This window comes from Apus apus, chromosome 6 (assembly GCF_020740795.1).
Source record: "Apus apus isolate bApuApu2 chromosome 6, bApuApu2.pri.cur, whole genome shotgun sequence".
NCBI classification, from domain to species: domain Eukaryota; kingdom Metazoa; phylum Chordata; class Aves; order Apodiformes; family Apodidae; genus Apus; species Apus apus.
In genome coordinates this window covers 38,001,167-38,011,171 of record NC_067287.1, presented here as the reverse complement: position 1 = coordinate 38,011,171, position 10,005 = coordinate 38,001,167, and the positions used below count along the sequence as shown (strand labels likewise).

The window sequence follows — 10,005 nt, the reverse complement described above, 5'->3', positions numbered from 1 at the left end:
TTACTTCATGTCTTCGGTTGGGTTGGGTTGGTTTATTTTTTCCCCCCCCCTTCTTAAGACACCGATTCTGCAGCCTTCCAACCACGTGGCCCTGCCTGGGACCGATGCTGCAAGGAACCAAGAGTGGCAACCCTGAGGTGGCTTGTTTGAGGCTTCGTTTTCCCTCAGACCAGAGCGCGTCTCCCCCCGCGCCTTCGAGCTGCTGAACTGTTTGTTGTTGATTCTGGAGGGTTTCTAAGAATAGCAGCTCGGGTTCCATTAACAAAAAAAAAAAAAGCAATGTACTCTGCTGCTTTGATTCCTGGCACTTCCAGAGGCTGTTGTTGTCACTCCCCAAGTGTTGGCATCCAGGGTTCTTCAGTCTTCAAGGGAGGAACGAGGCCTCGCGCTGCGACTTCGCTCCCGTTCCCTCTCTCTGCAGATGCAGAAATGGGGGTTTGCTTCTCACGCCCAAACCCGTGGGGTTTTGGAAGGTCTGGTTGTTGGTTTTTTTTTTTTTTAGCCTGACTCCTTTTCCAGCATGAGGTTTGCCCAGGCCTGGAGCCTTTGTTCCCCGCGGATGTTATCCCAGCCAGCCGGCGCTCGTGTGGCTTCCACAGCAGGATGAACTGGGAGAACTGGCCTGGGAGTTGGGAACTCAAGGGCTACAGGGGCTGCCTGGAAGGGGAGCACCTTCTCCTCCATGTCTGTCATGGGTTTGTGGGGTCAGGAGACAAGAAGACATGGGGATGGCACCTGCAGTGGGGCTCCTTGGGGGCCCCAGGTCCCCTCCCGTGATGGGAGATCTTCCCAACCCTAGGCAGGCTGGGCCCATCATCTCATCTGGGCTCAAGTTGCACCAGGGGAGGTTGAGATTAAATATTAGAACAAAATTTCTTCACGGAAAGGGTAATTAAGCACTGGAAGAGGCTGCCCTGGCTGGTGGTTGAGTCTCCATCCCTGGAGGTATTTAAGAGACTTTAGGTGTGGTGCTGAGGGACGTGGTTTAAGCTCTGGACTTGGCAGAGTTGGGTTAACGGTTGAGAGAGTTAGGTTATGGTTGGACTTGATGATCTTAAAGATCTTTTCCAACCAGAACGATGCTGGGACCCGAGCAGGACACACTGTGAGGCAGGTGCTCGGTGGGAGGGTGGGTGGAGCAGCTGACACTGCCCCAGAGTGGTCCATGGAGGTGCTGTGGTGGGGCTGCACCCACCCTCTGCTCCTCGTTGGTCCTTGCCCTGGGGCTGCCTCTGGGGCCTGCACAGCAAAGCACAGTGGTGGCAAATACCCAGCCTGGAGGGGCTTACAAGCCATGTAAATGTGGTGCTGAGGGACATGGCTTAGTGGTGGCCTTGGCAGGGCTGGGACTTGATGATCTGAAAAGTCTTTTCCAACCCAACCAGTCTGGTGATTCGAAAGCAGGGGTTGGCTGTAGCTCTTGCCTGCCCTTGGCCAGCAGAGCCTGCCCACCAGCAGTGATGTCCATCACAGGAGCTTTCCAGCCTGCACCCTGCAGATGTTCTCCTACCTGATTTCAACCTGGGGCTTCCACCACCAGGGCCACCTTTGCTGCACAGCACCAGTTCTGCCCACCCAGTAACTTTTATACCTTTTGACTCGGGTTCCTACCTAAGGACCCAAAGTTGTTGCAGCTCCTGTGGCTCGTCCTGCCCCAGAGGTTTGACTGGTATTTCTTTAGATCTTTGGAGAGAAGCTCTCCTCATCTCCCACCCCACCAGGAAGTGCTCAGGCTTTGGGGGTTAACGTCAGGCTCTTGCAAGTGCTCGAGAGCTTCCTGGTGGCCTGGAGCTTCCAGCCAACATCCACCCACACTTGTGGTGCCTTTGAACCACTTATAAATAGCTCAGCCTCATGTGGCTGTTCCATGTGCAACCAGGGGACCCAGGGGAAGCTGCTCAGATCCCAGGCACAACCTACAAGGCTCTGGTGTCATCCCAACCATCCATCAATGCCCAAACCCTTATGAAATCCAGAAGATAGCCTGACATGCCATTTTTTGCTCACTCCATCATGGGGAAGGGGGGATGGGGGGGAAGGGAACCATTTTTTTCTTTTCCAGGGAAGCAACTGGCAGAGCTCCTGCCACAAGGAACAAATTTGCACACACACTTTGATCCCTTCACGATTCTTTTTTTTCTTTCTTGCTTGCTTTGTGTTCGCCACATCCTCCTCCCTGCACCACTCAGGGCAAGATGCTTTAGATTAGAGGGAGGTTTGGAAAACACTCCCTCTGTGGCTCCTTCCCACCCCAGCCCTGCCTGCCCCCGAGGCTCAAGCCTTTGCTCTGGTAGCCAGAGCTTTGCCCTAACGTGGAACTGGCACAAAGGAAAAAAGCCAGGAATCTTGTTTGTCAGATTGAATCCATCACATTTCCTTCTCCCCCCACCCCCACCAAAAAATACCAACAACCCAGCAGTGTTTACATCATCCTGATTGAAAGCACAGAAATAACCATTCCTGGATGGAGCTCCAGCTTCACACAAAGGCAGCTTATGGTCCTGCCTGCCCTTCCTGTTTCTTCCTTCTCTCATTCCTTCTCCAGCACTTCCACACACCTTGTTTTTTCTCCTCTTTGTTTTCCTTCCTTTCCCTCTTGGTTTTCCTTCCTTTCCCTCTTGGTTTTCCTTCCTTTCCCTCTTGGTTTTCCTTCCTTTTCCTCTTGGTTTTCCTTCCTTTCCCTCTTGGTTTTCCTTCCTTTCCCTCTTGGTTTTCCTTCCTTTTCCTCTTGGTTTTCCTTCCTTTCCCTCTTGGTTTTCCTTCCTTTTCCTCTTGGTTTTCCTTCCTTTTCCTCTTGGTTTTCCTTCCTTTCCCTCTTGGTTTTCCTTCCTTTCCCTCTTGGTTTTCCTTCCTTTTCCTCTTGGTTTTCCTTCCTTTCCCTCTTGGTTTTCCTTCCTTTTCCTCTTGGTTTTCCTTCCTTTCCCTCTTGGTTTTCCTTCCTTTCCCTCTTGGTTTTCCTTCCCTTCCCTCTTGGTTTTCCTTCCTTCTGGTGAACGTTGCCCAGTTCTGTGGTTTCCTGGTGAGGAACAAGTGGAATCCATGAGGAGCCAGTTAATCCTCGTGGCACCAAGGTAAGGAGCAGGAGGTGGACTCATGGGGATAGAGAAGTTTAGGAAGGACCACAGAGACCTCAACACTGCACGTCAGGGGCCACCAAACACTGCTCAAGAGCTCTAGCTCTTCACCAGCCTGAACAGCTAAAGAATAAAGAGAGAAATCAATAAATAGACACATAAATAAAAAGCTCTAACCTGCTTGGGATCAGATGGCAGTTACTGTCTCACCAAAAACGTTCTGGTTTATTTCATGGGCTTCTCCTGTTAAACAGAAAACCAACCCAAACTCTCCTCTTCCCATTCTCCCCCCAACTTTGGGTTGGTTTTGGTGTTTTGTTTTTTTTTTTCCTGTGGCCAAAAATTATTCATCACCTGCATTTCATTGCTCTGTGGTCACCAGCAAATGCCACGGGATGGTGGCTCCAGAGGTTCCCATTCCAGATACTTTGCCCACTCAGCTCCTTTTAGGGAGTCAGTCTCATCTTTGCACCCCTGATGCTCTGAACAGCTCAATGATTTAACTTCTTAAACCTCCCCCTGATTTTGGTGGCTTTTAATCACACCTCTTGGCAGCCTGGCCCAGAGGTTGGGAGGATGGAAGTTCTGAAGCCTCCCCCTGATCTTGGTGGTTTTTAATCCCAGTCTTGTCCAGAGGATGGATTCTGCAAAGGAATTCCAGACATCCTAGAGATGTGAAAACCTGGGGCTTTGACTTGGCCATCCCCTTGGCTTTGGGGCTGGTTTCTGAGCCCTTAGGGTTGAAAACCTCCAGGCCCCAAAGGCAACAGCACCTGTTTTATCCAGCCCAGCAGCCCAGACATTTCCCAGGTGCTTCTTAAATCCCTTTGGAATAAAAAAAAAAAAAAAAAGAGGCTGGCAGGAGATGCAGGCACAGATCAACCAGGGCTCTGCCCACCTCTTGGGTTCTAGGTGCTGTTTGCATCCTTGCTCCTGGGATGAGGGCTCAGCCTCTGCCACCTCAGCCAGCCCTGGCACTTTATAAGAAGCTTTTAATCCCAGTTTTAAAAAAAAAAACACCAGCAAACCCATAAACCCACTTTTACCCTTCCTGCTTCACCTCTTCCTACTCCCAGGCAGGAGCTGCTTCTGGCTTCCAGATGTCAAACCCACAAGCTCTTCCCTCTTTTTTTTTTTCCTTCTCTCTTTTTGGCTATTTTTGCTGTGTGCTTTGATCTTTTGCAACGGTTGCCCCGGGAAGAGGGGGGAGCCCAGGGGGCTTAGAGGAGGGGGGGTGGATGATGTGGCCCCCTGGGAGCTGCACCCCCCTACACTTCCCTTTGCTCATCCTAAGGGAGGGGAGGGAACCCACCAAACTAAAAAGGTGGGTTAAAAAAACAAGGGAGAGAGGTGGAGGTGCAGCCACTGCCTCCCACCCCCCTCCCCCAAAATAAACCTCACCTGCTCCTGGGATGTGTGACACCAAGGGCTGAACACCACGGAGGTGATGGGATGGCTGGAGCAGCTCTGCTCTGGAGACAGGCTGGGAGAGTTGGGGTGTTCAGCCTGGAGAAGAGAAGGCTCCAGGGAGACCTTAGAGCACCTTCCAGTGCCTGAAGGGGCTCCAGGAAAGCTGGGGAGGGACCTGGGACAAGGGCAGGGAGGGATGGGACAGGAGGAACAGTTTTAATCTAAAAGAGGGGAGACTGAGGTGAGACATGAGGAGGGAATTCTTTGCTGTGAGGGTGGTGAGAGCCTGGCCCAGGTTGCCCAGGGAAGCTGTGGCTGCCCCATCCCTGGCAGTGTTGAAGGGCAGGTTGAATATCCTCACTCTGTGGCTCTGCAAAGATCACAGAAAAGCCAAGTTTTAGGAGGACATCTTTGCCCCTGGCATGTCCAGACAAGTTGCTGCACTTGAACAGCAAAGATTCCCACTCAGGGTGCCCCAGGAAAAGCTGCTTTCCCACTGGGAAAACGTTGGGGCAGGTTCCTGGGCATTTTCCTAAGGAGCAGCAAATTGTTGGCCTCTTGTGTCTTCCTGACCTGAGGCTGAAGGGGTGACTTCAGGGCTCCCAGTCAAGGGGAATAAATGCAAATCAATAAATAGTAAAAATATAAATATAGATAAAATATGTATCTTTTTATATGATCTAAAATACATATATAAATATTTAACTGCAGCCTACAAGGTTGCATGTAGCTTCAAGCTCAGAAGTTCCCCATGTCCAGGTCACACTGCCAAGGCAGGAGTTGCTGAGATCTCGTCAAGCCTGGAGAATGATTTTCCAAATGCACAGGGGTGAAGTGTGAAAAGCACCAGTGGGCTTGGGAGCTGGGCCAGAGCATGGGAGTGGTTCCTGCAGAAGCCCACTCCTCACTTCAGATGGGAGCAGATGGGCAGCAGAGCCCGACCCCAGTGCCCTCCTGAAGAACCTGTGGCTGGAGGTGACCTGTATCTCCTGGGGTGACCAAAAAACAGGCTCAGAAAGGACCAGGATACTGCAGGGAGGTGGGATGGCTTCCCAGAAACCCAGGCTGCATCTTGGCCGGGGAGCACCAAGATGATGGAGAAGGTAAAACACTTGGGTCTGTGCTGCATTTCCCGCCGCTCTGCTCCCCAGCGCCCACCCCCTGGCCCGTCTCTCCTCCAGCTGCTGCCCCTCCCCACATGTCACCTCGTTGCTCATTGTGGCACTGGCCAAGGTGATGACAGGAGAGTCTGCAGGCCCTGAGGGGCTGCACGGAGAGAGCTCTGTGGGTCACAACCCTCCCCCTAGCCCCCTCGGAGCTCATCTTCTCCTAGAAGGCTGGAGACTCACCCAGGCACCCACCTCCCTTCTCCCAGGCATTTTGTGGGAGCCCCAGCCGTGTCAGAAACTAAAACCAGTGTCAACAACAGGTGTTTCCTATACATCCGTGTCCACAGATCCATGTATCCCCGAGGTGGTGCTGGAACTATTCCCTGTTTCCAGTTGAAAAGCTTCAGGTTTGCCCGGAGGGGCTGGGGAGGACGAGGCCGCGACACACGTTCCCGACAGATCCCACCCCAGGAACCTCCTCTCCTGCAGCTGGGGCCACTCTTTCCCCTCGTAAACAGATCGAGATCAAAAAACCCCCTCCCCTCCACACGAATTCCTGCTAAGCAGCACGTTCGTGGCTGTTTGGCATTCCCAAATTTAGGCACTGGCAGAAACCAAGCAAGCCTGAGGAGCACCGACGCTGCGGAAGGCGGGGGCTGAGGGGATCCCACCCTGGGAACAGCAGAACTTGACCATCTCCTGGGTGTGTGTGGGTGGGTGTGTGTGTGCACATGCACACGTGTCGTGGGACTTGGGCAACCAACAGCCCCCCAGGCCACCCAGCACTTGCTTCTATCTTGTGGAAAAGGGCTCATGTCTTAAGGGACGCGTAGAGAAACGAAGGGAAACACTTGGTTCCCAAGCCCCGCAGGTCACACCTCCCACCTCCTCCTCCCTGGCAGCAAACCAAGCAAAGAATGCACCAAGGGCTGCTGCTTGCTCCAGCCAGAAGGTAGTTCTGTCCCTCTGAAGCAGCAGGTTTTTGCCAGGTATGGTTTTCATGCTTTAAAAATAGTAAAGTTCCTGTTGCCTGCATTTAAAAAAAGCCTCTCTGAGTTGATGGCCAAGGAAAGGGCTGGACTTGCAAGGACTGGACTCAACTCATCCCCATATCATGGAATCCCAGACTGGTTTGGGTTGGAAGGGATAGAAAAGATCATCTAGATCCAACCCCCTGCATGGGCAGGGACACCTCCCACCAGCCCAGGCTGCTCCAAGCCCCATCCAACCTGCCCTTCAACACTGCCAGGGATGGGGCAGCCACAGCTTCCCTGGGCAACCTGGGCCAGGCTCTCACCACCCTCACACTCAATAATTTCCTCCTCATGCCTCACCTCAATCTCCCTCTTCCAGTTTTCATCCATTATTCCTCGTTCCCTCTCTGTAAGCCCCTGTAAAAAGTGTGGTAGGATCATGGGATCCTTTTGGTTGGTGAGATCTTCCAGATCATCAAGTCCAACCATTAACCCAACACTGCCAAGGCCACCAGTGACCAACAGAGAGGGAACTGGCTTCTCTTGTAGAACCAGCCAGCTCAGGGCTGCCACCCACCCAGGACCACCAGGGACACCTGGGGGGACAGCAGGAGGGGTGACCCCAACACTGCAAATGGCTCAGCAGGTGGGGGGAGGTGCTGTGGGCCCCCACATGGGGAAATACACTCAGTTCTGGGTTGGGGGGTTCCTTCAAAAATATGATGTCATGGTTGAGTGGAGAATGGAGACTTGGAGACCAGAATGAGGCTGCTTAGCAAACACCAGCTGGAAAATATTCCCTTCAAAACTGCTGCTCTCCAGAAGAGAGAACCTTTGCACCCACCCAGCAGAGGATCTTGCTCCAACAGGTCCCTATCACGCCAGGTTTGATGGGACCCTCCTCTGTCACTGGAGAGGTTTCTGGCTTGCTGTGAAGAAAATGCTCTTTGCCAAAAGGGGTTGGTGTTACCTCAGAGGCTTCTGGTTGCCAGAGGGCACCAGGCAAGGGTGACGTGCTGGGATGGAATTTTCCCCTGCTCTCCTGCTGTGCTGGGGGGGGAGGACGACCCTGAAGCCACCAGAGGGAAATGCTTCTGAGACAGCATCATCTTCCTCAGCTGTGCCTTCACCTGCCCCTTCCACTGGGTGATGAGGGCTGGGGTTTGTGTCACACTCCTGCTGCAAGCCCTGGAAAAAGACAAGAGATCCCTGGCTCCAACTGCTCTGGCTGTAAACGGATGCAGCAGAGCAAGGGGAGCAGCAGGGCAGCTCTTCCTCCTTGGTTCTTCTCCTTTCTTTGCATGGAAAACTGGCTCCAGCTCCAGGTGAGCTCAGGAAGGTTGCAGGAGGAGCTGGTGGCACTCGTGAGAAGATGATCTGACCTGTCCCACAGGGGTTTTGAGGGAAAGGATGTGGCACAGCCAACAGGTTTGGGTGAGGTGGGAAATGGGGGGGGGGTCCAAGCTTTGTTGTGAGGGTCTTCTCAAGATGCTTAGGAGCAGGGAAGATCTGAGCCTGAAAGGCAGGACCTCTGTGGAGGGGACAGCCCCCTGCAGTGGGAAGGGCTGGATGAGCAGAGCCTTGCAGCACCACTTCTGGGCTCCCCTCCAGCTGTCCCTGCTCAGTGGGCTCTGCTTCAGCACAGGGGGACACCAGGAGATGAGACACAGGTGACCAGGCTGTGATGTAAAGATCTCAGGACGGGTGACCTCTGAGGCAACAGAGGGTTCAAAGGCTCAGGAAAATATATGAACCCTAAAAACCTGCTGGGGGAGGAGAGATAATCCAGGACAAACTCACAAAGGTTTCTGTATTTGGATTCCTCCACCTTCTCTCCTTCCCCCTCATGTCCTGCCAAGAAAAGAAATGGCTGTAAAAGTGCTGATATCATTTTCAGTTCCTTCCCCCCCCCCAACTTGGAATCTGCAAAGCTCATCCCTGCTTCCCTCTCAGAGGGTAGGAAATGGTTGGGGTTAAATGAGCATGGAGGCTGGAAAGGCTGGAATTGGAATCATTTCCCTCCTGGCCTTCCAGGGGGGCTGTGATGGGAAAGGCCTCCGGGCACCACCAGAGAATGAGATCTCCTGCCAGGTCTTCTCCCACTGCCACCTCTCCCTGCTTCACCTCACTGTGTCTGCTTGAGCACTTTGGTGGTGGGGCCAGGGTGGGAGGCAGAAAGTTGTTTTGCTTTCCTTCAGGCCCTGCAAATGGGCTTCCAGGGCAAACAAAATCCTTGGCTCAGGGAAAGGCAAGAGGTGAAAGGTGTCACCTCTCCCATCACTCCTTGGGTCTCACTGCCAAGGGCACCCACCTCTCAAAGGAAATGTCCCACAGGATTATTACCTGGAAGGTGGTGGCACTTTTTTTGTTTTGAGCACAGCCCTTATGGCTGCACCTTCCAGGGTTGGATATGGTTCAACACAGGGTTGGGATCTCCAGAGTGACCAAGCACAGTTATCAACGGGTCAAGAATCCCAGACTGGTTTGGGTTGGAAGGGACCTTAAAAGATCATCCAGTCCCAACCCCCTGCATGGGCAGGGACATCTCCCACCACCCCAGGTTGCTCCAAGCCCCATCCAACCTGGAGAACTTCCAGGGATGAGGCAGCCACAGCTTCCTTGGGCAACCTGGGCCAGGGTCTCACCACCCTCACAGCACAGAATTTCTTTCTAATGTCTCACCTCAATCTCCCTTTGTCCTCTCCCTCCCTGCCCTTGTCCCAAGCCCCTCCCCAGCTTTCCTGGAGCCCCTTCAGGCACTGGAAGGTGCTCTCAGGTCTCCCTGGAGCCTTCTCTTCTCCAGGCTGAACTCCCCAACTCTCCCAGCCTGGCTCCAGAGCTCCTCCAGCACTTGGATCATCTCTGTGGCCTCCTCTGAACTTGCACCAGCAGCTCCATGTCCTCCTTGTGTTGGGGACCCCAAAACTGGACCCAGCCCTGCCAGGGGGGTCTCCCCAGAGCAGAGGAGAAGCTTTCTCATGAATAACATCAAAAACTGGAAAAAAATGCATGAGAAGAGGGTGGGTTTACTGGGGAGGAGGTTTAACACATGGGTTAGATGAGGAATGCTGGGGTGGGATGCACTGGGCAGCAGCACAGGGGCCACCTCAGGCCCAGCTCAAGGGACCACAAAGTGTTTTGGCAAGTGGAACCTCCCCAAGAGCCAAAAGGCAGAGCAAGGAAGCTTCCCTGCAGCCCAGTTACCTCAGCAGGAATCTGACAGATCTTCCCATTGCCTGCGAAGCCTTGAGCCAAGTCTGGTGTTTGTTTGTGTCTGTGTTTATTTCTCAGAGAGTTTCTCTCTCTGCACCCCAGGGAACTGGCTGGATGCAAGCTCTGGCCTTCTCATGGAATAAGATTTCATTCCTGGATCTTGGCAGCACCAGGAGGAGACCAGCTCCTGCTGAACTGCAGCCTGAAGAAAGGCCCCCAAAGCTG

At 53.3% G+C, this 10,005-nt stretch overlaps 1 long non-coding RNA gene across 1 annotated transcript; it reads right to left on the bottom strand.

Annotated features, from left to right (window-relative positions):
- Positions 1-2,416: 2,416 nt before the first annotated feature.
- On the bottom strand, positions 2,417-4,736 carry LOC127386579 (uncharacterized). The gene is made up of 2 exons (XR_007889935.1): positions 4,476-4,736; positions 2,417-3,197 (listed from the first exon to the last, which is right to left on the bottom strand). It is a non-coding gene; the product is annotated as an uncharacterized LOC127386579 (long non-coding RNA).
- Between the last annotated feature and the right edge of the window lie 5,269 nt (positions 4,737-10,005).